At 41.1% G+C, this 27,697-nt stretch overlaps 1 protein-coding gene across 1 annotated transcript in view; it reads left to right on the forward strand.

Moving 5' to 3' along the window:
• The first annotated feature begins 8,050 nt into the window (after window positions 1-8,050).
• The window catches only part of TMC1 (transmembrane channel like 1), an 84,420-nt gene continuing 64,773 nt past the window's right edge, over window positions 8,051-27,697 (forward strand). The window contains exon 1 of the mRNA XM_019281875.2: window positions 8,051-8,178. The gene's annotated coding sequence lies outside the window, so the exon portion shown is untranslated. The remainder of the gene's footprint in view (window positions 8,179-27,697) is intronic.

The raw sequence follows: 27,697 nt of genomic DNA on the forward strand, positions 1-27,697 counted from the left end.
GAGGAGAAATTGTGGACTCAGAGAGCTGTAAAAGCCGTTTATTCTGCAAACCTTGCATAGAAAGCACTGAGGAGAAACTCAGAACTCTTCTTGGTGTGATGCTGGGCTAAAAATAGCTAAATTGTAGACATACATTTTTTTAGTTTATGCTCTAGTTTCTTAGGATGGTGAAGCTACTGTAACAACAAGGGAACAGAAAGTTATTTAAAAAACCCCAAAAATTTATTCACCAAGCAGCAGTATTTGGATCATTACCCGAAATGACAAGATTCTCTACTTAGTCCATAAGGATACTGTGTCAGGGGAGGTTTAGGTGGGATGTCAGGAAAAGGTTCTTCACCCAGTGGATCTCTGGGCACTGGAACAGGCTCCCCAGGGAAGTGGTCACAGCACCAAGCCTGACAGAGCTCCAGAAGTGTTTGGACAATATTCTCAGGCACATGGTGTGACTCTTGGGATGTCCTGTACAGGACCAGGAGTTGGACTTTGATGATCCTGATGGGTGCCTTCCAGCACAGGATATTCTATGATTCCATGACTTAATTGGCACACATACTCGACAGCAAGTACTTTCAGTCTGTCTGCAAGACGAGATGAGTAATCAGTATTGCAGATCTGGCACGTTCATAACAGCATGTGTTTCATCCAACACACACAACACACACGCACACGTGCTATGTTATGTTAACCTAGTTGATAATTAGTCAAAGCTTTTTTATGCCTTATCATATTCATCCTGAAGCAGCTCATTGAATTATCTTACATTATAAATATTAACCTATTATTTCTCTAATATCATCCCTTGAAATAGCAATAACAAAATTCTAGTCTTGTCATGAATGTTAATTTGCAACTGATGTTTTTGAAGAACCAGTTTACTGTCTGAAATGTTTTTCTTATAGTTGGCTTTATTGCTTTTGCCGTACTGAAACTCCTACAAGTTGATATTTGGATATATCCAAGTGAGATTACATATAAATAGCAGTTCAAACAGAACAATGGCAGTTTGGCATTTCTTCTGGAAAAATTAGGTATTTTGATTTGGAGATAATGACGATTAAACTTACAAACTTAATATGTGACAGTTACGGCAAGAAATTTGGATCAGCTCTAAAAATGATAAAGGTATTATTTTTCTCCTCCCCTTCCAGAGAGGAATGGGCATCAGGGAACATTTATTTCCTTCCAATAATGTACATAACTATGACAGTAATGGAAAGGAGGCACTACCATAGTGATAGGTGTGTTTTTGTGAAAAGATGGTTTTGCAGTGACCTTGCTGTAAACTGCACGCAAAGACTATTCTCACTTCAGCTGGCAATTATTTGCAACCTTCATCCTATTCCTGTTAAAAGTTTTGTCATCGTTTTAACTACATGAACAATCTTTTCACTCTAACAGTGAAACGTGGTGTTATGAGATTTTCTGTTCTCAGGAAGAAAAGATCTGCCTCAGGTTGCTGGAACCAAATTAATTCAGGTTTTAATTTTAGATAGCTTCTGAGTTCAGTTGTGAAGTGGGGCAGACATCACCAAACTGATTTTAAGTGACTTGAGATGCAGCAGGAATAGGCCATGAGGTGGGCTCAGAGTATTACAGGAGTTAATTTGACATGTTCATTACAGCTCAGCTTTAGTACTGGGATTTGAACAGGTTATTAAGGCAGTGAAATAGTTTTCTGTTTGTGCTCACTTCTAGTATTTTCCCCCTTAAAATTAATGATGAAAACATGTTAGAGTATAGATAATATCTGAAGAGCAATAAATCTCATTGATGAAATGTGTGAATATCCACTATCCAGAAGCAGGCTGGACAAAGAATCATAAAATAGTAGGATCCTACTCGTTCAGAGATTGTTTAAAGCTTTCCTTCTAAATAGGGTGGTTTTTGTTTTGGCTTGGGGTTTTATTCCACTTTTATTCAGGGTTGTTTCACTGGTGCCCAGCACTATTTTCTCTGTAGTTTTTGCCAAAATATGTATTTCCAGCAACAAAGTATCAAGTTCATAGAGTGACATGGGCAGAGAAAGAAAACAAGGGGGAGAAGAGGTGCTGAGGAAAATAAAACAAGAAATTCCAGAGCAGTGTGCCCCACATCCCTTTCCTTGATTAGTGCTGGGCTGTACCAAATATCTGCTGTGTAAACATGACCCAAGGTGGACGTGCAGGCTGTTTTTCAGGACCATTCCCACCTGTCACGGGGGAACGTATTTCCCAGGGGTTAAGGGTTTTTTTGTTTGATCATCCCTGTTCCAGCCCTTGGTGGAGCGGTGTGGGAGAGCGTTGTGTTTTGTTGTTAACTAGGGAGTAACCTTCACCTCTTGCATCTGCCTCCAGCTCCAAGATATTTAACCAACAGAAACATGTAGTGTGTCCACAGGGTTCAAATAAACAAGTTTCAGCTCATGCACTTTGTGTTAGTCAGCTATCTAGAGGGAATTTATTTACAGCTAGTTCTGCCTACATTTTGACCTCACTAGCTTTCTGCCCCCCTTCCCCAAATTCTTGATTGATTTCCAAGGTATGACTAATGCATTTCTCTAAATGCTTTGGGCTTCACACCCCAGCTCTTTTACTTTGATGATTTGTTTCGTCATAATTCTATTTACTAATGTTTCAGTCAACAAGACTTGTTTGCTCCCTGAGGGGAACACAGGAGTAACAACGCCTAAAATTATTCCTAATCAAGTTCCAACTACTAAATGATGAGAAAAATGAGAGATTTATTATTGTTCACATAATCTTGTGGGACATCAGATGGTTTGGTAATGGGCATCAAGATAAGCGGTCAGGTACTTAATGGAGAAGGAGATAAAAGAATGGTGATATAAAAGTTTAAAATGGAAGACTGTACCCTTCTGCCAGTGAGTGTAAATCAATTGAGAGAACGGTTGCAGACATTTTCTGTTGTTTCATTTAGACTTGACTAGGCTAGCATTTATCCAGAGATTTACCAGTGTTACAGCTTCAATAAAAGTTTTATAGTCTAGGAAAAATGAAATTACTTAATCAGTTCTAGCCCTGGTTTAAATACCATTGATTTCTGTCTGATAAACTGGTGGCTAGCAGTGCAGGAAAGCCACCTCAAGGAGACACAGTAGAGAAGCTGCAAACACTGGAAAATGACCATCTGTGTGTCTCCATCCATGTCCAACAGAAAGGGGAGGTTGGGGTCTGTCAGGGATTAGTAGCTGGCAGGAGGTCTTTGGGGAAGTGCAAAGGAGCCCTGAACTCCCTTTAGTCCTTGGAGAGGTTTCTGTGGGTATGGGGTGATAGGTATGACTATGAGGGTGATCTAAGCAGGAATTCAGGATTGGGGACTGGTGAGGTCACTGGGACTTTATGTTCTTCTACATCTACTCTCTTCTGCTTGGCTGAAGTGAGAATCTTTCCCCATCCAGCACATGCATGACTATTTATGTTTTTTCCTGCCTCGTGTCACCCCAAAAGACATTGAGATCCTGCTGAGTTGTTCACAGAGACACGATCCAGGATTGCATGGAGGTCCATAATGTTATGATTAAGACATTGTGCTCACAATATGTGGAAAAGTTAATTAATTTCAACACAAGAGAATAAGGTGTTGAAGTCACCTATTCATCTGAAAAAGCAAGTGGACATAGTGGATTAATTTGTGTAATTTCTCTTTAATATCACAATATAGGGAGATGTAGTATTCCAGGGAGGATCCTACAGACATGGGAGAGAAAGTGACTTAGTCTGGAACCTCAGCGGGAAGATGAAATAAGACTCAAACTGTCTTGTGCAACCAGGCTGATGATAACAATATGGGCAGTTAGCTGGGAAGGGTCCTAAGCCTTTGCTGGAATTCCAGGCACATAAGTTGGTGCTGTGTAAGAACTGTCCTCACAGAGTTTTCTAAATTCTAACCTGTTTTAAAGACTATGGTAATCCAGGTAATTAAGAAAAGGCACAATTTTTCTCTTGTTGAAATCCAAAAATCAAAAAGCAATTATACTGAGAGTATACCTACTGCAGCTGCTGCTTTATCATTTCTCATTCCAAAATACGAGCAGGTGAATTCCTTTCATTTTTTACATTGCAATTGACAAGAACTCATCAGCTAAACCTTTTAGCTCTTGCTTTGCGGATATCATAGAGCTGATAAGTAAACACTGATAAAATCAAGTGACGCTTCAGCTGCTTTCTCCAAACTGTACTGAAAGCCAGTGTACACAAAACAGGAACTATAATGAAGTTTCAGCCACATCTAATCTAGTTTGAACCTTAGATGCTGATAGCAGTGTTATGTCACTTTTTGGGAAAAAAAGTATCTTGCTTGATGTTAATTAGGTGAATTCTGTATTTGAAAGTCATGCCCCAGATATTTTAAAGCCTGTCTGATGCTTTTGATACTCCTCTGATTTAGATTGATATGAAAGTATTTGTTTTTGTAACATTTTCCTTGTCAGGGGAAAGAATTTTGCTGCATCTTCATGTGTTCTAATTGGCATTTAAAATCTAATTTTTTTTTAATACTTTTTCCATTAAATTACACATGTTTAACAGCAAAGGAAGTACATATTCTGCTATGTAATGTCCTAAAATAACACTAATGCATGCTGCTTCAGGCCTGTATGGTATTTGATAAAGAAGAAATTGTTCAGGGAGTTCTTTCTATTCTATTCCCAAGCATTTATTTAAGAAAAGCAAACAAACAAACAAACACAATCAAACAAACAAAACCAACCCAAAACATGAACAAAAAACCAAAACAAATGCCAACCAAACAAAAAACTCCAAAAAACCAAACATAAAATCAAACCCAAAATAAAACGAAACCAAACTCACAAAGAATCCCCAAAACAAACCTCTTTCCCCAAACCAAAACCTGAACAAAAGGAAAGTTAATCAGTCACAGTGACAAGGATAAGATGTACCCAAGCTGAATTCAGTGTGCTCATCAGTCAGAGTCCTTATCTGGCGCATTCTTCCTCCAATTATAATACATTTTTTTACAGAAAGATGAAGTTTGCCTCCTGCAAACAGTTCCAAAATTCCATCAACTTTGAGTATGGACAAGCTGGAGTCGAAAAGTGAGTAATTTTTTCTGAACACTTGAGCCAGTATGTGTGTGAGGAGTGGGTGAACCAGGGTAGATAGGGACTTCCCTACTGGACTTCTACTCTATCCCTTCAGTATTTTCCAGCTACAGTTAAACTGTGTGAGCAGCTCAGGAAAAAAAAAAAGGCTATAAATGACATGATAAAAGGAACTGGGGAAGCACTGTAGTCTGCTCCAGAGCTGCTCGCTGCTAGGAGTCCAGCGGGCCATTTCAGTCCAGCAGACATGAACTGGTGAGCTGGCAGGAGCAGTAAAAGGACTTGTGTTCTTCTTAGGAGTAGATTTCTAGGAAGTCGCTCAGCTGGTGAGGAGCACTTGCTGGATTTCTTATGAAGGCTGACAAGGTTTTAGAGTGGTGGTAGGGTGTTCCAGTACCTAAAGGGGGCCTGCTGGGAGAAAGCTGGAGAGGGACTTTTTACAAGGGCATGTAGTGATAGGACAAGGGTGATGCTTTTAAACAGAAAGAGAGCAGGTTTAGATTAGATACTAGGAAGAAATTCTTTATTGTTGACTGGAAGATGTTGCCCAGAGAAGATGTCGGTGCCCCATCCCTGGAAGTGTTCAAGGCCAGGCTGGATGAGGCTTTGAGAAACCTGGACTAGTAGAAGGCATCCCTGTTCAGGGCAGGAGAGTTGGAATTAGATGTTCTTTAATGTTCTTTACAATTAAAGCCATTCTGTGATTCTATTGACTCTGATTTACTCAGACACATGGAAAGGTTGCTCTTCAATGAATTTTTGTTAAAGAGAATTCCTGTAGGAGAGTAACACCACATGAGGAAATGAGGAGTTGGGGTGTTACTGACTGTTATTAGCCTGGGCTGTTCATAGCAAGGATGATCCAAGCCATTGAATGCAGCAAGCTTTTTTGTTCAAAGTAAATCAAGGACTCACAACACCCTCCTAAAACAAAGCCAAAATCCTCCAGGTAAGTTATCTCTGACAGGTTGTTTCAGCTAAAGAAGCTCAGTTAGTAGCTGTTTCTTGGATCTTTTCTGGAAATGAATCTGTACAAAATTAAAAAGGAAATATTAGGGCATGTTCATATAGAATCTATTGATGTTTCTTAGAAATCCTTCTGTTTGGGTATCCTACACTTAAAAGCGAAGTGTTAAAAGGTAGAGTCTTGATACCAAATGCAGTTGGTTATGATACTAAGATATTTACTTGACTGACTGAACTTGCTACAAATGTAATTTGTCCTTTATGTATTTCTCCTGAATTTTAGTGGGTTGACTGGTAAGACTCAGGTGACCGTATGAGTGTACACATTTCAGGAAATAACATGGCATGGCATTTCCTAAGCAATAAATTACAATCTTTTCCTTACAGCAGTCACAATGATCGGCAGTGACAATGACATGCTAGGTACTTTCCAAACACACAGAAGAGTCTGTAGTGCAATGGAATAACATCTAAGTGGAAGGCAAAGTGAAAGAGAAGAGAAAGTAGACAGTAAAAGCTAATTGCTATTGAAACAAACAAGATTCTCCACAAGAGAAAACAAGATTAACAAAAATCCCTAAAGACCTCAGTAGTTTGTTTGGTGTTGGGGGTTAAAAGTGGAAATAATTATGGCCTGTGGGAAAATTAATGTGTTTTGGCTGGAGAAGAGCTATTAACAAAGGTGTATAAATGGCTTTGTGCGAAACTGCCAGTCACAGAGAAATGGATGATTTTTCAGCAGTGTCATGAGACACAATGAATGTAGGGGGACACATTTACAAAACTGTGAAAATGGAAAAAATATGCAAACCCAAACAATCCTGTAATTTCAAGGAGAAACTGGGCAGAGAACAGCAAGACACATTGCACAGGTAAATAATAAATAAAATATAGCACGTAGAGCCTATGTGGTCATTTCTTTTGTGCCATGACACATTTTCATTTTGCAGTCCCATTCCACTAGTACAGTATTAGTGAGAACACTAGTGCAAGTAATGCACCACTAACATTGCTGCCAAATTCTTCCCTGTTCTCAGAGGCAAATCACCTTCAGATATGGTACACAGACATGAGAAGGGATGGGTGGTATCTTTGGAGGACATGGAGAGGCCTTGCAATTAAAAAAGAGAGGAAGTTGTAAAGCCAAATAAACAACTCTGACCACATCACTGTTTCTATTCTAGATGAAGCATCTGTGTCTTCCTCACCTTTACAAGTGGTTTTGTGCAGACCTTGTCTACAGAGGAAAGATGTTCATGTCAAACAGCGAGGGACAAGGATCTTAATTTGTTCTAAAGGCTGCTAAAATTACTCTCTGGATGCTTCCAGCCTACTTCTTCCTCCTCCCATTTTGCATCCTTTCTCACCGCTCTTTGAAATAAGTCTTAGTTATTTAGAATGAGGTGGAGTATGAACCGCTTCAATGTTCAGCTGCTTTGATCCTATTCCTTGTGGCCTTTACAGCTGCAGGAACAAAGTTTATTCCTGTCCTATTAGTTGTGGAGCTTTATTCAGCATGTGTTGTCGTGACTTCCGTGGTAAGGGGGTGCTCATCAGTGTGTGCAGCAGCAGCAGTAGCAGCAACAATAGCAGCACCATTTGGCGCAGTCTAATCTGTGTGAGAAAGTGTTTTGTGCAGCCTGAAGGGGCTATCATATAAGAGCTGTCAGAGTAGTAATCCCTTTTTAAATGAAAGGAAAAGAAAAAATGTCACAAAAGCAAATTGAAAAGAGAACAGAAGGTGAGGGTTTGCACGTACCTCAACATCACACAGCAAAGTTCAAAGTTTCAAACAAATGTAACAGCAAGGTTACATTTGTAACCAGGGAAACAATTTTTCAGCGATGAAGGACAGGGTGGGTGTAGGAGAGGCTTTTGTTGTTCAGACATAACCAGAATAAAGGCAACAGTGTAGCAATCTGCCTTCCTCCTATAGCTCAAGAGGGTAGCTCAAGTTACAGAAAAGGGTGTCTGGGTAGAACTAAGCGCCCTAGGAGAGCATCAGAGGTGTGAAAGTGGAGATCATGTCAAACAACCAGGGACAAGGGTCTTAATTTGTTCCAAAGGCTGCTAGAAGTACTTTCTGGATGTCTCCAGCCTACTTCTTCTTCCTTCCATTTTGCATCCTTTCTTACCACTCTTTGAAATAGGTGAGAAGTGCTGACTGAAAAATACACTGGAAACCCTTTGGTGCCTCAGTGGGAGTGGGAGAGGAAGGGGGAGTAGGGCCTGCTGAGGAATCATTGCAGGGACTCCATTGCATCTTGCTATGGTGGGCTTACTTCTACTTATTTCAAAAGTGCTGCAGAAAGGGATTCCTGGGTTAACTGACTACATCTATGACTAGCTCCATGTTTTAATTTTTTCTTTTTTAATCATAGCTAGAAGTATTAAGATATTACAAATATCTGCTGAAAGGAATGATTTTTTAAAAAAGAAACAAAGTTAGGGGGAGAAGAGAGAAAATGAGGTGAGGAAAAAAAGGCTAGTTCTAACTAATTGAATGTTATTAAGATTATTAAACTTATGTGAAACTATTTAGTGATCTTTTTGTGCACTCATTATATTTCTAAGCTATATATCCTAATGGCTGACTCTATTGCTTTGTGGACAAGAAAGGACTGCCAAATCAGCCATTTATTTGCTGTGGTTATTAGGCTACACATCTTTTAAGTTGTGTAAAGGACAGTAGTGTATCACAATTGTTTTCAAGAGTAAATGATTCGACTGCAGTTTCCTCAAGGCAGGAATTTTATGACATGTGCAGTGCTTGCCCAAAGAAGACTTTGTAGAGCAGCATTTACTTGTGATGCTGTCAAAATGCTTGTAATAATCATCTCTTTTTAGCTTAGTGAACATTTTTACTTTTAAGAGTTTAAGTGTCCTAGGTACCTTAAAGATGTACCCCACCCTGGGAAGGATTTTTCTTTTCTGTAGTGGATTCAGTGTTCAGGATTCACAGATTTATGGATTGCAACTATTTTATCTCTCACAAAATAATGAAAAGTAATAACTGATAACAATTTCTAGATAATGAAAAACAATAACTGCTAACCCTACCTCCTTGTATTTTTAAATTTTTGTGTTAGATGGCAATGCTCTAACCAACTTTGCTTAACAGTGAGTGACTCTCTGGAGGTGCCTGCTGTATAATATCCTCTTAATTTCAAGATGCTTGTTTAAGGACTTGCCTAGTCTATTAACATCTGAAAGAAGTCGGTTTATATTTTTGTGGTGGATCTTTCTTTCTACTGGTGCTTGCTCTTGGCATTTGGGGTAGGTGGTGTATTTTGGCCACCAACTGCTTAGGTCCATCACCCCCAAAACCTCTGGATGATCTAAAAGGGGGTTTTCCCATTTCTGAATATTATTGTCTTAGGTTAAGACATTATTGTTACCAGCTTTTTGCTGCCATCAGCCAAGGAAAGATCGTTCTAGTTGAAGGGATCTCAGGAGCTGTGAATCATCCACATGAGGAAAAATCAGGTAGATCAACTCAGACTACCTGGTTGGATAAACCAATTTTGAAATTAACAGGAGAGTGCTTCTGTAATCCATTTTCCAATGTTGTTTTGTAGCTGGCAGAGAATGGTAACAATCAACCATCAACCAGAACACCCATTTACCAGCTAAGCATCTCTGTAGTCCCCTGAATATTTAGTTTGGGTTTTTTGTTTTCCCTGAGTGATCTGCGAGTCAGGAGTACCAAACAAGAGTCTTCTCTATATGAAATATCCCCATAAGACGTGAGTTTTCTGCAGTCTTTCTGACAGTTTATTCATATTTAATTGCATTTACCATATTCAGCCAAGCTGAGAATGAAATCTAAATAAAAATGCTCAAGTAGGCCACAATGCTTAGATAAATTAAGTACAGGCTAATAATCTCTTCCCTTGAAATCTCAGATGGATGATGGAAAGAGAAATATAGGAGCTAAAGTCCACATGAAATCAAACATATTTTCATCAAGCAACCACTTACTGAAAGACCACCACACTCAAGGCTGTGTTTTCTGAGTGTAAAAAACAGTAGAAGAAACAGGTTTTGTTTGCACACAACAGGGCCCTTTATATTACCATTGCTTTTCTTGTTAGTGCTAATAAACAGATGTATTACCCCACAGTCCTGATAATTAGTCTATCATCAGAAGGAGCTGGTGTTGCAAGTATGAGTGATGATAAGGAGGGATGAGGGATGATAAAGATGAGAGAGATAAAGATAACTCATCTGGAACAGGAAGGGCAATGTGGCTGGTGACTATCATCACTGCACTTCCACTCTACAGGGAGAAAAATAGGTATAAGACACAAGGACATTTTTAACTGCTGCAGAAGATTTTACTGGATGCCTAACAATAGAAAAAACCATTTATGTGGTTACATTTTCTAGGTTACCAGCTATAAGAAGCACCCATTTTCTCTGCAATTGCATCTGTGGTGTTAAGTTTAATTTCTGATCAGTACAGAGAGACAGTAATTGAAGTCACGCCCTCAAATTGTAGTGCCGGTTTGTGTAGCTGTTTTTCTCTTTAAGAAGCTACTCATTGATTTACTGATTTTCTACTGTGCTCCTCACCCTTTTCCTCTTTAGCAGTTTGCTTTCCTGTGGAGTAAATAAATAATTGATCACCTGGAGCTTATTTTTCCCTCCCTGTCCTATGTGTAATATTTAGAAGAGACTTAAACATATCAACAATTTTACACTGCTTTTTCAACTTAATAAAAACGATCCACTTGATTTTTTTTTTTTTCAGAGACTCATATTCTTGAAGTCCTTAAGGCTATTCAGTTTTGCCACTTGAGGAAACATGTACACATTTCCAGAAGATATGTAGAACATTTTTCAAGTTGTAGATTGGAACTGATTATAACTACTGGGGTTTTTTTGAAGTATGTAATCAGATTAAGTTTTATGTTTTGTCCTGCTTTTTTTATACCACCTGTTACAGACTCCCAGCAGACAATAGAATATAAAATGTAGTTCTTTAGCCAGTTGATCATGACTATATTTGCATAGCATGAACTTTTCCTAACTAGGCTTCAGAAAAGAAGGAAAAATAACATTTAATGAAAGGTACTTTTCATAAAGAAACTGTGAATTAACAAGCATTTCTTTTAGCAGCGGTGCTGTTGTTAAAGCTTGCCTTTATTCTCACCCTATACTTGAATAACTTTAATTTAACCCTTCATTGTCACAGGTGAAATGGATTTCCAAGCCAAATTTGCCTTTACAATGGGGTTAGCTCAATTTAGTTATATAAACTCTTAGCTGTAAAGATACAAATTGGTTGTGAGACCATACAGTGGGCTAGATTAGAGACCTCATCTGTGACAAAAACTGGAAAAAAGACAGAAAAAAATATTTCACAAGCAAATCATTTTCGTGAACTGTAACAGCTGAAGAGCTGAAACAAGGATGCCTTGAAGGCTAGGCCCTGGCTGAATACCAAAGACTTCTATCACTCCTCAGCTGGTCAGGGCAGAGACATATATTTATGGAGGGAGACAAGGAAAGGGAGAGATCACGCAGCAGTTTTCATCATGGGCAAAACAGAGTCAGCTTGAGGAAAGTAATTGAATTTAGTCAAATTCAAATGAGAGTGGGATACTGAGAAGTAAAGCCAAATCTTAAAAACACTTTCCCTGGCAACCTCCCTTCTTCCTGGGATTAACTTTATTCCCAATTCTCTACCTCCTACCTGCAGAGGCACAGGGGGATAGAGAATGGGGTTGTGGTCAGTTCATAATATGTCTCTGCCACAGATTCCTGTTTAGAGGGAGGATGCCTTCCCCTGCTCCATCATGGTGTCCCTCCCAAAGGGGACAGTCCTCCACAAACTTCTCCAAAATAAACCCCAGGATGAACTTCAGTTCTTCCAAACTGCTCCAGTGTGAGCTTCCCCTGTGGTGCAGTCCTTCAAGAACAGATTGCTTCAGCACGGATCCCTTGCAGGGTCACAAGTCCTGCCAGCAAACCTGCTCCAGTGTGGGCTTCCCATGGGGTCGCAGCTCCTTTTAGCATCCCCCTGTTCCAGTGTGGGACCCTCCACCTGTGGGGTAGGTGGATCTTTGCTCCATCACAGACCTCCAAGGGCTGCAGGGGCGCAGCTGCCTCACCATGGGCTGCACCAGGGGCTGCAGGGGAATCTCCGCCCCAGCACCTGGAACACCTCCTGCCCCTCGTTCTGAACTGGCCTTGGTGTTTATAGGGCTGCTTCTCTCACATGTTCTCTCCTTTCTCTGCAATAGCTTCTGTGCAATAACTTCTTTAACCTTCTTTAATATGCTATCCTAGAGGGGCTTACACCATCACTTAGTGGTTCATACTTGGCCAGCATTGGGGCTGTTTGGAGCCAGAAGGAACTGGCTCTATCAGACACAGGGGAAGTTTCTAGCATCTTCTCACAGAAGTTGCCCCTGCAGGCGTTCACCCCATCCCCTCTTCCCAAAATAACCTTGCCACCCAAACTCAGTACAGATGCAGTTCCTTCAAGCAGGTGAATTTCCTTGTGGCTGATTTTTGCCTCAATACTTTAGTAAGTGGGGTTAAGTGCACTGCCAACCCCTTTCATAGAGTGGTTGGGACTCCTTCTCTGATGAAGGATGATAAATGTCTAATATATATCCGATACTGCCTGAAGGCTCAACGTGCTTCTGTTGACGTAGTAGTAGTAGTCAGTGTTTGGACATATCATGGTCATACAATTTCATTGCCAGCATTTTTCTTGTCTGCCTAGTGAAGGTAGTAAACAATGCATACTTCACAAAATTTACTCAGATCATTCAGATATGAGCAGAAGTGATTGGGAACTTCTCCAAAGTTGCCCCACTGCCTCCATAGTGTCTTTGGAAGGAGATGTTCTTCACACAACCCCAAATCTGAGCTCCTTTGTCCATTAGACTTAGTTCTGTGTCCATTAGAACAGGATGGAATAAACACAAAGTCCTATCTGCATGGGAAGCCCCTATTCTTTCCAGTCTTGTTGGCTTGCTTCTTGTTTTATGTCCTCCTGAAGCTGAATTAGGACAATAAAAATTCTGTTACTCTGTGGTGCCACAAGCATAGGCAAATAGTGTGATAGACTAACATGATGGAGACGAAGGATATGATACTGGTGGACTTGTAATTACGTGTATCAATATGCTCATTTTATTGTTTGTTTCGTGATCCCTGGATGGAAGTTATTAAAGATATACGGAGAAAGCATAACTATTCTTATTAAGTTAATGAAGACTATTAAAGGTAAATCTTAACATTCTGTAAGTGAAGAGTAGAGCCATATTAATTTTCATCATTTTTCTGAGCAGGCGTCTCAGTAAGTGCTGGCCACCCCTTCTTTCAGGCTGCGGAGCAGATTATGGAATTTCTGTTAGCTAAGAAAAAGGCATATGGTACACTACTATTGAAAGTCAGTATGCAAAGTTATGAGACAGATTTCAGCCTGGGCTGTAGTGGTCTGTCTTCTGTCCCTGGCTTGACTGTATTTTGGGCAGGATTCAAAAAGTGGGGAAACTGGTGAAGTGGTGGGAACCACCAGTGTTTTTACGGACAGACATGAATGAACCAGCTTTTGAGAGGTTTTTGGTAGCTATTACTCAGCTGATATTTAATATGCAAAAGGTGCAATTTTATCTTGTAATAATTCACTTGCTCTTGTCATTTTCTTTCAGTGATCTGCTTGGACAGTATTTATCAAATATTTCTGTTTCTTCTTCAAATGGATTTTACTTCATCTCTCAGCAAATGAATGTGTTTGATGAAAAGATGATCAACAAGAAATAGGAAGTCTGGTGTTTCCAAAGACAGAAATGAGATTATCTTTTGTAAGATGAAAACTTGTAAACATCCAAAAATACAAGTGGTACTAGTAGTTTGAATCACAGTCTGTCTCCTCATTCAGAACTCTTCGAAATGATTGCTACTCTCACAACAATGTAGCAACTCTAAAACCTGTATTGTAGTTGAAAACCAATTCGCGGTGTGAGTTGATACTGTTCTTGAGAGAAAATCTTTCTAAAGGTACTCTTCTCGGAAGCTATATATACAAGAAGGTATTTCAGATGGCTCTTGACAACAGAATATAGAAAATGTGTTGTGCTTCCTAATTCACAAGAACACCTTTTGGTTTTGTTTGTTCTTCTCTGCTGACTTAAAAGAACAGCTACGTGTTCCTGTATCCAGCATTGCCCTTTGCTAAATAATGGTTATGGTATTTTCTTTTTTCATTCTGAGCAAGTTTCATTTTTTAAATGCAGGTAAGTTAAATATATAGTTTAGGGTCCTGTTTGATGTGACTGCTTTGTCAATGGTACTTTGCTATGGAAGAGATGAGATGCTTTCATATTAAATAAACATACTGTCAGGGTGTGAAAGGGTTCCTCCCTTGTGTTGTGCTTTTGTGAGTTGGAATTATCATCCAGTACAGCTCAGGTGTGCTGTAGGGTCACCACTGAGCACCACTGCTCTTCCCTACTAGTGTCTTAGTGAGGTGCACCTTGTGTGGCTTTAAAAAACAGATAAAGTCTTATCTGTTGCTGTGATTTCAGTGAAATCCAATCTAGAGAAATTTGACAAATTGTTTTTATGAGCACTGGAGGTTTCCTTGAGATAGAGCTATATCCATTTTTAAACCAGACTTACAATTTTGGAATATTTTCACCTGCATTAATTCAGACTTGGTAAAAACAAGAAAACAAAGATACACTTTGGTTAGTGATATCTGAGACAGTGCATGAAGCAATTTTGCATATGGGTAGTATTTTAATGATATGACACAAAACCACAAATTTTTTTGAGATTTACTAATAAGAGGAATAATTTCCTCAGGAGGCTGGGTGAGAGAAAGGAAACCAGAACCATAACTCTATCTACCAGTGGAATTGTTTACTTATTTGAAGCAGCAAACAAGTATGGCTTGATAATTTCTGTATTTTCTTGCTTTTATTAAAAGGGAAGGAAGACAGTGTGAAGTGAAACTCTTAATATATTTTTTCCCAGGCCCAGGAATATCAATTACTGTTCTAGGTTTTAGGTCTTCCTACACAGCTGATGAGGGACAATGGAGAACGGTCTGAAGGATAAGATGGATTCTGAACACAGAGTACACAGGTACCTTTTACAGATCTGTGTGCTCCTTGTGCCTGTTCCTGGAGCACCACATGGATTTTGCTGTCCTTTTCAGTTTACATCCTTCCCATCACAACAATATCTCAACAATATAATAAGAGTCTCAGCTTCACCCTCCTTGTAATTTATCTTTTTCTTATTTAATCGAGTGTGTAGGTGGGGGTGTCTTACAGATCACACTACAGCGTAAAATCTGAGCACTCAGTCTTCTGCCTAAGAAGTAAGGGCTTTATCTCAGTGAAATGAGACAAAGCATTTTAAGAACATTGTTAGAAGGCTTGCTTCAGGCATGTTTTTAACAGAAGTTTTCTGTGTCATAACATTTGGCACATTACAAACTACAGTTCCTCATTTATCTTAACAGAGAGTGTGTCTAGATCAGAAAGCTGAAAATCTTGTGAATAAATCCAAAAGCATGTGGGTTCTTCAGGCTTTCTAAAAATCATTTACTAAATGGTATCAGGTCTGCAAATCAAAATTGCTAGTCTAAGAGTCACACTGAACAGGACACAAGAACCAAAATGTGCATCAGATGACCACAAAAGTATTACCCAAATTCAGCATGAATATTTAAAAAGGAGGGAAAATGGGCTTTTCACAGAGGAGAATTTTTAACCTCAGGTGTATTGAGAACAAGAGCTACTGCCTGAGCCCTGGTTGCCTGTGGTGTCCTGTCCTGCAGGACCAGGCTTAGTGGAATGAGTAACAAGTAACTGTATGCACAGAGTCTTCAGCTCCTGCAAAATGAATTAGTTTTGCTTGGTTCGGCTGGACTAACTTTTAACTAAACTAAATCACCCCAAGACTAATGACCTCATCAGAGCCCATCTCTTGTCCATATCATGTAGTAAAACATCTTAGCTTTTCCCCTTCTTTCAGTTACTAACAAATAAGTTGCTTTGGACACAGCTCTGCATTCATCATTCACCCCCTGATACAAAGCAGGAAGACATGACTGGTGCCTCTGCCTTATCCTATCCAGTGCTCCCAGAGAGCAGCCAGAGTGACATGGTCTAGAGAGAGAGGGAAGGATGACAGCAGTTACCATACTTTTAAATTGCTTTAGCAATTTAGAGCATGAGAAGATGTATTTTGCTAGCAAAGACATAATAGGTAGTTAAAGAGCATGTGGAAAGCAGATATTTTCAGTATTCCCCCCACGAGGTTTATTTAACATGCCGACTAATTGAGAGCATCTTCTGATATCAGCTCCAGGGAAGTATATTTTCTTTGTTTGAAAATATCTCGGTAGGAAACCTGTCACTTCCTTGGCTACCTGATTGCTGTCTTTGCAAGTCCAGGCTAGAATATCATCTGGAACTGAGAACTAAAAAAGTGTCAAAGGGACTAGAAGACCTTATTGTGCTAAATTCATTCACTGCTCTTTTTCTTCCCTCCAGGAACAAAAAAAATTTCTCAGGCTTTTTGGCCACAGTGTTATAAGCATCTGATTAATTTCTTGTGTAATACAGATCAGAGAGGGGAAGTAGCTGGTTGAAGAGGATGGTTTCTTACTGGTGGGGAAGGTCCTGCAAGGTGTGGCCTCGATGGCAGCTTCAGATGCGATGCTGCAGACATTCCTACTGTTTCTGAGTTGAAAAAGTCATTGGAAAGCAGCTCATGCTTCTCGTCCTGTTTTTGTTTGCTTCATCCAACTGCACTATAGTGAGAAACCCTGTAATAACATGAATGAGTCATTTCTTACATTGCTCAATATTTGTTTTGAAATTCTGAGACAGATTTGAGCACCTGACTACTTCTTCTATGATGACTTGGTTTTAAAATCAGTTGTGTAGCTGTTGAACACTCGATTTAAGCAGCTACAGCAAGTGCCAGCTCTGATCAAGCAGAGACATGCTTCTGTTCGTTTGAGAGTAGAGTTAGTCTCTGGAATGGCTCAAGGAATTTTTGTGTATGGTGCAGTTATTCACTCTCTGGAGTCTCTAAATATTTTTGTGGTCCCGAGGCACACATGGGGACAGCATCTGTGCATAAAAACAGGCAGGGAACTTGTTTTTGTACCCTGCCACTGAGTCTCAGCCAGGGAGACCATCCAAGGTGGAGAGAGGGGAACAGGAGGAAGAGAAGACTTTCGAGGCCCTATCAAGCAGGACTTTTTCCAGTGTGCATGCTCTGGCTCAGGGTGTTAGAAAGGAGCTTTGAAAAATCTCATTGCCTGCACACATGAACGTCACAGGGTGAAACAGATTGTTTTAGCCTTTTTTTTTGGCATGTTAAAATCCAAACGCCTCCTCGCCTTTTGTAGAAGAAAAGAACATTGTTCATTAGTGTATGTAGGTGCTGGTCTTGTTTTTTATTTTCACTTTCTAACAGTCAGTGAAAGCATAAAGGCATCAAGAATGAATAAATAAACAAACAAAAGCAAAAATCTTAATTATTAATTCCAAGTGGCAATCTGTGACTTTTATTTTGGGAATACCACTTGTCTCTACAGAGAGATTCCAAGGGTCCAAACTTCCCCTGTTCCACCCTTCAGTAGGTCTCTCTCACTGTAACTTGTGGTGAGTTATCCTACTGTGTCCCCACAGGGTCTCTCTGTTACTGCCTCAGGAGAACTGGCACTAGTTCCTTGATGGTAAACCTTCAGCTGGCCTGTGTATGGCATACTTGGCATGGTGAGTGAGGGCTTTGCAGAGGCTGGCCATGGCTGAGATATCTGATAAAGCCAGTGAGGCTTTTCCTCAGGGATCTATCAAATCATGAATGCAATGTACCAGGCAGGGACATCTCTTTGCTGTCTCTTCCAAAATGAATGTTGGGAGGAACCAACAAGCAGAGACACAGGTTCATCAGGCTGATAGGGGTCAGGGTGTGAAAGGGCACCTAAATCATGCATGGATTGATGGAAGAATTAATGAAAAAGAATTCCCCCGAGGACTGGTTAGTGCACAGTGACTGTGTCAGGTTTGGGAGGTCTGTGATCTGAAAAAGGTGAGAGGCTGAGAGGAGGGCACTAGAGGGAAGAGTCAGAGATGCCTGTCTTCCACAGCTGGAAGTGCTTATGTGGCCATAGAACTTCGGGCCACAGGCAGGAGGGACCTTTGGTCCAGTCCAGAAGAGCTGTTCTTATTTCTGTTTATGCAAAAGTACAAAAATTATTTTGAAATAATAAGCAATAAGAGTGGAGTGTTGCTTTGAATAATGTCCTAGGAGTATTTTTGAAGATGACAAAAATCACAGGGGATCTTGATTTTCCTGATGCTTTTTAAAAATACTGTTCTCTGCTTACTCATCTAAAATGTTTCTAACATGTTCATGTGTAGTCAGGGATATTGACTTTGCTGGGAACAGTGGGGATTGTCCATCATGAATGGGTGAGTTCCCCCTTTGCCGTAGGGAAACATTTTAACTCAAAATTTTTGTATGGGCTCTTAATGTAAGTTATACATTATTTTTTAAGAATTCTGTGAGGTAGAAGGAAATTAAAAAGTGGAATGGTTTCCAGAGGCAGCCTCTGTCTTGCAAGAAGCCTTCCCTACACACGTTTTACTACTTGTGACTCACGTTGGAGTGTGATACTAATTGTTAATGCCAATACTTTCAGGAGAGCCCACTAATTCAGTGTGGCTCCATGCTTGGGTGCTCAGATGAGAATGTCTTTGGAAACTTCCTCTAATTATGTCCCACTAGATTCAGTGGGTGTTAAGAGCCGCACTACATAAATACGTGAGTCTCACTGGCTGTTCTGCATTTTAGTGAATATCTTCATTTATGCTCTCTGTTCTGTCCTGAAGACAAACAGGTGTCTAAAGGATGTTATTTGCCCTCACACATGCCTCTGCTATGGAATCTTTCCATAGAATATCCCCATAGCCTCAGCTCACCAAAAATTGATTGAGGTGAGGTCTCTGTCAGGGCACAGACAGTCCACACATTGTTTTCTTGGCTCATGAGGCAATGAGTAACTTAGCTAGACTTGGCACCCTCTACAAGAGTGGCACAGCTCTCACATGACAGATCAGTGTGGTTAAAAACAGGAAGGTCAGCTTCCATTTTTAAATCATGGGGTGCCATATAAACACTAGGATATATGAGCTTGTCATACCTAGCAGTGATCACTGCAGCTAAATGATGTAACTGGCACACTGTGACAAGGTGGTAATTAATCTGAAGCACATTTTACCATGATTGTTCTCTTTATATTGACTCACAATAAACCGGCACATATAAAGACAGCCATGATATAAAATGCCATGATAAAAAATAAATTTTTTGTTGTGACAAAACAAAATTTAAGTGCTGGATTTTTTGCTGTCTTAATAATGAGAAACCAGAGACAGAGCACATAACTCCTGATTATGGTTGTATTCTGGGGCTTCCTGCCAATTAGGAACACAGCATTTTCACAGAGCATACCCTCTGTGAAAACAACCGAGTGTTGATCACTGGCAATCTTGCAGTACCTGTGTGCCCTACACTGCTTTGATTGACCTACTGACAGTAATGATTTAATTACTCTGACAGGCACAGAATCCAGGTTGCAAATGGTGTCTATATTATTTTTTAATAAAATTATTATTATTAAATTATTTTTTAATGATCAATGTAAAACCGACTAGTAGAGAAACTATCATCAACAGCTGTACACACCGATAAGGCCCCTGCTGATGGAGGGCCATCTCTGTTCCCTACCCTACAGAAAGAACAAAAAAAGATAGACTAATTATGTTAACTCATTAATATAGATACTGAAATCTGAGCTGTATATGTACACACAGTATTTAACCATCATCATAAAAAAAATATAATTTTGTATATTTTTTTCCCTCTCTTCTGTATTATATAATTATGTCAAGGAAATTTTGACTTTAAAAATTAACCCCAAAAAGTAGCATATTAGTACAAAAATACAATAATAAAATCTATTCTGGTTTCATCTCATCAAAAGTCAATCTTTTTGGTTGAAAATATGTAATACATGAAATATTTTTAAACCAAATTTTAAGAGAAGAAAGATGAGTGAAAACAACAGGAGTAAATCTCTCATAAGAGACTAAGCTGTAAATTAGTTGAGACAGAAATATATATTAGGTTTGTCATAAATTCTGAGTAGAATGTTAAGATAAGGATGCCTGCCTTCCTTCCTTCCTTTTCCTTAGCTTTTATGTTTGAGCTGATGTCACTTGGTATGAAATATCCCTTTGGTTAATTTGGATCCGCTGGCTTAGTTGTGTCCCCTCCAAGGATCTTGCTCACTCCAGCCCCTTGATGGGGGGAGAATGTTGGAGAGACAGCACTGAGGCTGTGACAGCCCTGATCAGCAGCAGCCAAAACACTGGTGTGCTGTCAACCACCTTCTAGATACCAATGCTGAGCGCAGCGCTGCAGGGGCTGCTATAGGAAAATGAACTCCAGCTCACCCCAACCAAATGCAAATGATTTGCCCTTACAGAAATCATCCTGACTGTCAATTATCACCTCCTTTCACATGCAGGAGAATCTGCTTCATGATCTTGCTGGGCACAGAGGGGTGACTGGAAGGTCTGTAGTTCTTGGGTCTTCCTTTTTAGAAATGGACTTAATATCCCTTTTCCAGTGAGTGGGATCTTCCCCAGACTATGCCCTGACTAACCATTCAAATCTGTGGATATATGTCATTGGGTACCATGGACTTGTACACCTTCAGCTTCCTTAGACGGTCTTGAATCCGATCTTCTACAGCTCCTCATTCTCCCAACCCCTGCCTCTGACTTCTGCAACCCAGGTGATGCAGCTGGCATACTTGCTGGTGAAGATCAAGGCAGAACTTTGTTGAGTACCTCAGTCTTCTTCATACCCCAGGTAATCAGGTCTCCAATTTCCTTCTTGTCCCTACTCTTCCTTTTAACACCAGCATACCTTTAGAAATTTTTCTCATTGTTCTTGATGTCCATGTCAATGTTTAACTCTATCATGGCTGTAGATTTCCTAACCCATATTTTCCTTAGGTTATCTATCCCTGTTTCCACCCTCTGTAGGCTTCCTTTTTGTGTTTGAGTTTTTCCAGGAGCTGCTTGTTCATATACACTGGCCTCCTGGAATTTTTGCCTGACTTCCTTTTTGTCAGGATGCATTGCTCCTGAAGTCCAGCGCAGTGAGCTTGCTTCTCGCCCTCCTCACTGCTGCAAGGATCTTGAACGGCACCATTTCATGGTCACTTCAGCCCAGCCTGCCCTTGAGCTTCGCCTTTCTCGTCAGGCCCTCCTTGTTGGTGAGAACAAGGCCCAGCATAGCACCTCTCCTTGTTGGCCTTTCTCTCGCTTGGAGAAGGCAGTTGTGACCAGTGTATGCTAGGAACCTCCTGGATTGCCCGTGCCCTGCTGTAGTGCCCCTACAACAGATGTCAGGGTGTTTGAAGTCCCCCACGAGGACCAGGGCTTCTGAATGCAAGTCTGCTCCTCTCTGTCTGTAGAGGGCCTCATCCACCTTCTGTTGCTGGTCAGACAGTCTGTAGCAGACCTGCACTATAATGTCACCTGTCCCTGCCCTCCCTTTAATCCTGACCCATAAACTCTCAGATGGTCCCTCATCCATGCCCAGGCAGAGCTCTGTGCACTCCATTGGGTCACTGACATGAAGGGAGACATGCCCTCCTCACCTCCACTGCCTGTCCTTCCTAAACAGCCTGTTTACTTCCATTCCAACACTTGAAACACAGAAGTCATCCCCCTCCATCTCTGTGATTCCAGTAAGATCATAGTCCTGCAGGCATGTGCATGTAATTCCTCTTGTTTATTCCCCATGTTGTGTGCATTTGCATAGAGGCATTTAGATATGACTCCCTATGAAGCTCATTTGCTAACTGCAGTGGCTGGAATTCTTTTGAACTGTCTTAGCTCTCCTGCTGACCTGTGATCCCTCTCTAGTCTGTGAGCATCTGTTGCTGGTCCTGGCACAAAACTGGTAGGAGTGGGATGGATTGAGGTTCCCCTCTTCTGGCAACTTTAGTTTAAAGCAACACCACTCCTCCCCACACCACTGCTTTGTTTCTCTGTCTTAAATTGATGACTTGTGTTTAGATGAAGGCAATGAAAAATATTCTTTATAATTAATGATGAAAATTTAAAGAGTATTTAAGCCTTCAGCAAGACCTTATTATTAACATGAAAAAATGAAAAGGACAAGACAGGATATGTTGTGTAAAGGAGTTTGGAAGAAACACTATACTTGACAAAAACCCTCATCCCCTCTCCAATCTTTTTATTGATTCACTACATGAAGGTCAAAATTCAAGAAGTACTTGAATTTTATGAGCATTTTAATGTCAGTTTCTTCATTAAAGGTATCAGATCTCATTGGAAAGGTTTGGTGAAGCTTGGGGATGCTGCAGTGCTACCTCTCCACATCCAGCTGGTTATGTGGCCAGATACTGCAGGCTGCATCTGAAGTGCTATGCTTCTGCCCATTTAACTATTTCAGTACAGCCCAACCACTGCTGCTCCACAGGAGAAAAAAATAATGGTCAGCTGTAATTTTGAACTCACTGATGTTGGCAAAAGAAAACTCCCTAAGGAAGCACATCAAAATGCTGAATCCTGTCGGAAGACAAGAAGGGTCTGTGCATTCACAGCACAGCTATCCTCTGCTTGTCATGTTTCTGAAACACTTTCCTCTGTTAAGTCCTTGCTGACTCTGGTTTGCATGAACACTTTGACTAACTGAGTTCTGTAGCTTGTCCTGCTGAAATGAAGAAACTTTAGTGGTTCAGTGTAGAGGCCACAAGGTTCATGAGCACCTTGGGGACTGTGGAGACCTCCAGGAACACTCATGCTGACTGCTTGGGAGATGCCTCGTTCCTGCACCTTCATTTTTAACATCACTAAAAGATTCAGATTTTGCTTTGTGTGCGAAAAGCCGCACACAGCATCCCGAAGGCAAGTAGGGCAGCAGGTGTTATGTGTCCTTGTCAACCCCAGGAAGAGTGTTACATATACTGGAGTGCCATCTACTGGCTCTTTTCCCCTGTAATAGGTTCGTAAAAGTAGCTGTACTTCTCTTAGAAGAACTTTTGTATTATCTCCTTCACGGTAGCTTTCACTCCCTGCTTTGCGTGTGTATGTTACTTTACCCAGGATTGTAGGGTAAGTTGCATTCCAAGGAGGATCCCTCACTTCTCCCACTGCATCCAGGACCCAGATCCCCAGAGACTTTCACCCAGCTCCTAGACCTACAAAGTATTTATGCTGGTATTCAGACAAACTATACATATCTCAGCATCCTAGTTCTTCCCTGGTAGTGGTTCTTCCCACTCCTTACCATTTCTGCTGCCTTTGAAGGTATCTTGGGAGAGAAGCTCAAGTGCCTCCACTGAAACATTCAAGCACTGTACACGTAAGTAATGGCAAAACAGTAAATCATAGAATCATAGAAATTGAACATCTCAGATCAGAAGATGCCCATAAGCATCACTGCTCCTCTCAGGACTAACCATAGAACTAAGAGAGTCATCCATAATCTCCTTGATTTCTGATAGATTTGGTGCGGTAACCACTTCCCAGGAAAGTATGTTTCAGTGACTGACAGTGCTTTCAGTGAAGAATCTTTTCCCAAAGACGAATCTGAACTTCTCTTAAGCAGCTTCATTCCCTTTCTTCATGTCCTATCACTGGTTCCCAGAGAGAGGAAGTCAGCATCTCCCTCTCCACTGCTCCCCTTCAATGGGGTCACACCCTGCCTTCTTTTCTCCAAGCTGAGTAAACCAAGTTACCTCAGTTGCTCCTCTTAAATGTTGCCCTTGAGTCCTTTCACCCTTAGCTTGGTCACCCTCCTCTGAAAATGCTCCAGAGTTTGATGTTCTTATATTGAGGTGCCCAGAACTGGACAAAAGATTTAAGATGAGGCCACGCCAGTGCAGTGTAGAATGGGACAATCACATGCCTAGACCAGCCAGTGATTCTGTGCTTGATATATGCCTGGGAATAGTTGGCCCTCTTGGCTGCCAGGGGACACTGCTGATTCGTGTTCAACTTGCCACCAACCCAAATCCCCAAGTCTCTTTCTGTGGGGCTGCTTCCCTTCCTCTTTCCCCCCAGTTTGTATGTATACTCAGCATTTTTCCATCTCAGATGCAGAATCCAGCACTTGCTCTTACTAAATTTCATGTGATTGGTGACTGCCCAGCTCTCTAGCCTATCCAGATCTCTCCCTAAGCCTCTCTACCCCCAAAGGAGTTCATAGTTCCTCCTAGTTTAGTATGGTAGGTAAAATTATTGAGTGAATTTACATTTGATTCCTGTGTCTAGATACAGGATTTACAAAAAACATTAAAGAGCACTGGCCCTAAATGTCAGTTTGTTCTAACCCCACTTAATATAACCCTTTGAGCCCAACCCATTAGACAATTCCTCATCCAAAGTATCATTGACTTGTCCAGCTGTGTGCTGGCCAATTTATCCATAAGGATACTGCGAGAGACACTATCAAAAGCTTTGCTAAAATTAAAACCCCCACACATTTCCTGGCTTCCCTTAGTCAACTACATGGGTGACCTTGTCAAAAAAGGAAATTAACATAGTTAAGCAGCATTTTCCCTTTGTTAACCTGTGCTGGCTGCGACCAATGACTTTGTTGCCTCTCAAGTGTTTTTCAGTAACTCCCAGATCAACCTTCTCCATAATTTCAGCAGGCTGAAGTGAGACTGACAGGCCTGCAATAACCAGCCTTCCTTCTTTCCCTTCTTCGAAACTGGGGCATCATTTGCCAACTGCCAGTCCACTGGGACATCTCCAGACTCCCAAGATGTTGAAAGTAATGGAGGGAGACCATGCAATGCCATCAGCCAGCTCTCTCTGTACCCTGGAATGAACCCCCGTGGATCAATTTATGTGCATCCAGGTGAGGAAGCAAGTTTTGAACAAACTTGGAGTTGACAGAGAGTGTATCTTTCCCCCAGTCATGGTCTTCCAACACCAGACTCTGAGGGCACTAGGGCCCACCACCAGTGTTGAAGACAAGAGCTGAAAAAGGCTTTAATGTTTTTGCTTTGTCTGTGTTCCTATTTATGACCAGCCTTGTCAAGAACCAGACCAGTGTTGTGCCTGATTCTCCTTTAGCTTTTCAAATACTTGTAAAGCCTTTTTTGTTGTCCTTCACAGTGCTGAGCAGCCTGAATTCCAACTGAACTTTGACTGCATGCATTTTCTCCGTACATGAGGAAACAGCATTGCTGTAATCCTCTTGTGTTGCCTGCTCTTGTTTTCAACATCTGTACACCTTCATTTTTTGCCTAAGTTCTGGAAACAGATCCCTGCTCAGCCAAGCTGGTGTTCTGCCCTGCTAGCCTGACTTCTGACACTTTGAAATTGCGTGCTCCTGCACTCATAAGAGATAACAGAAAAGCAACCAGCATTCATGGATCCAAGTAAATTCAAAACCGGATCCTCAGAGGACCTTACTAAGTAGCTCCTTCTGCACCGTGAAATCTTCTCTCCCTGTATCCTCTTTATTTTCTTTCCCCTTCATCCTTACACAAAGGGTCTCCACCATGTCATCTCCAGCTGCAAGAGCCGTACATTCCAGACCCAGCTTTACATAAAATGCCACCCCTTCACCTTGCCTGCCCTGCCTATGTCTCCTTAGGGGGCTGTACCCCTCCAGCATGGCACCCCAGTCACAGGCATGGTTTGCTTTTGTCAGTGATGTTCTTTCTCTAGGACTGGGCCAAATCTTCTACCTTCTCCTGTATTTTCCTTGTATATCTTTACAGTCTTGAACAGAAGTCTTCTGATGGTAAGGATGGGAGTAACAGTCATAGATTTGAAGGGATGATACAGGTAAATAAATTTATATGACTGATTATTAGAGGAAAACTGGACTTTATTTAAAAAGAGGGGACAGGTGAATGGTAAGGTCAGTATATTTGAAAATACTTATTTACACGTGTCCACCTGTCCGTCTCTGTAGTTATGTCTGTCTTCTCTGTAGCAGATTGTTGGTACAAGTTGTTCCTGTAGTGGTGGGTTCACAAATTTTTTGGTAGGTGTTTATATCTTACAGCCATATTTAGGTTTTTGATTCATGTGCTGCTTGAATACATGGAGATGGAATTAAGTTTCTATTCTTTCTCCTGGATGGAAGGAGATATGGAATAAAGCATATAGATCTTCTTGCATATAGAATAAAGCATATAGATCTTCTCTAGTTCTTCTTCGCTTTGTCGAGTGGAAAAATTTGTGCATATAAGCATTCATTTACGGTCAGAAACACCAGCCAAAAAATAAGGTTTGCATGTCATAGCAGAAGTAAACCATTTCCAGAGCCTTTATCTCCTGTAGCTAGCTGCTCTTTGGGTGCTGCTTTGAAGTTATTTCCATACAATGAAGCAAAAGAGTGCATTGTTTATATCACTGACAGGTTGACCAAGAATGGTATTTTATCTCTACCATCCAAAAGGTTGATTAATTTAGATGTAACAGGTCATGGAAAGAACGGACATAACTGACACGATGCAGGATTAATGCAGTTTAATTTCATGCTCTCTCTTTTGCTGCTTTTAAGCAAACCATCTGTTGAGTGGTCCACTGCTTTCATAAGTAATGAGACTGTGATTTTCCTCTGATTCAGGTTTTGCTGTGAAGGGAGCTCTTGCATTAAGGTGCAGTTGGTTTGCATGCATTGCCATCTGTTGATAGCTGAAACTGCAGATCTGCAGGAGAGGTCATAGAAAGACAGAATCACAGAATAAGCTGAGCTGGAAGAAACCCATCCAGATCATTTAATCCAACTTCTGGCCCTGCACAGGACATCCCGAGAATCACACTGTGTGCCTGAGAGAATTGTCCAAACACTGAACTCTGTCAAGCTTGGTGCTGTGACCACTTCCCTGGGGAGCCTGTACAGTGCTCAACAGCCCTCTGGGGGAAAACTTTTTCCTGATACACAACATAAACCTCCCTGACACAGCTTCATGCTGTTTTCTTGAGTCCTCTCACTGGTCACGAGAGTGAAGTACTTGCCCCTTTACTTCTTTTTGTGAGGATGTTGAAGACCACAATGATGTCTCCTCTCAGTCTCCTCCAGGCTGAACAAACCAAGTGACCTCAGCTGCTCCTCACACAGCTTCCCCTCAAGAACCATCACCATCCTTGTGGCCCTCCTTTGGACACTCTCTAACAGCCTAATGTTGGTTCTATACTGTGGCACCCAAAACTGCCCCCAGCATTCGAGGTGAGGCCACCCCAGTGCAGAGCACAGCGGGACAATCCCCTCCCTTGCCCGGCTGGTGATGCTGTCCCTGATGCCCCCAGGACATGCTTGGCCCTCCTGGCTGCCAGGGCACTGCTGGCCCATATTAAACTTTCCCTCAACCAGGACCCCCAGGTGCCTTTCTGCAGCACTGCTCTGCAGCCTCTCATTCCCCAGTCTATACACACAGCCAGGGTTACTTCATCCCAGGGGCAGAATCCAGCACTTGTCTTTGTTAAACTTCGCATGGTTGGGGATTGTACATCTCTCTATTTTGCCCTCAAAGGAGTTGACAGCCCTTCCATTTAGGGACATCTGCAAGTATTCCTTTGAGTCCTGTGTCCAAGTTGTTAATAAAAA

This window comes from Corvus cornix, chromosome Z (genome assembly GCF_000738735.6).
Source record: "Corvus cornix cornix isolate S_Up_H32 chromosome Z, ASM73873v5, whole genome shotgun sequence".
NCBI lineage: Eukaryota > Metazoa > Chordata > Aves > Passeriformes > Corvidae > Corvus > Corvus cornix.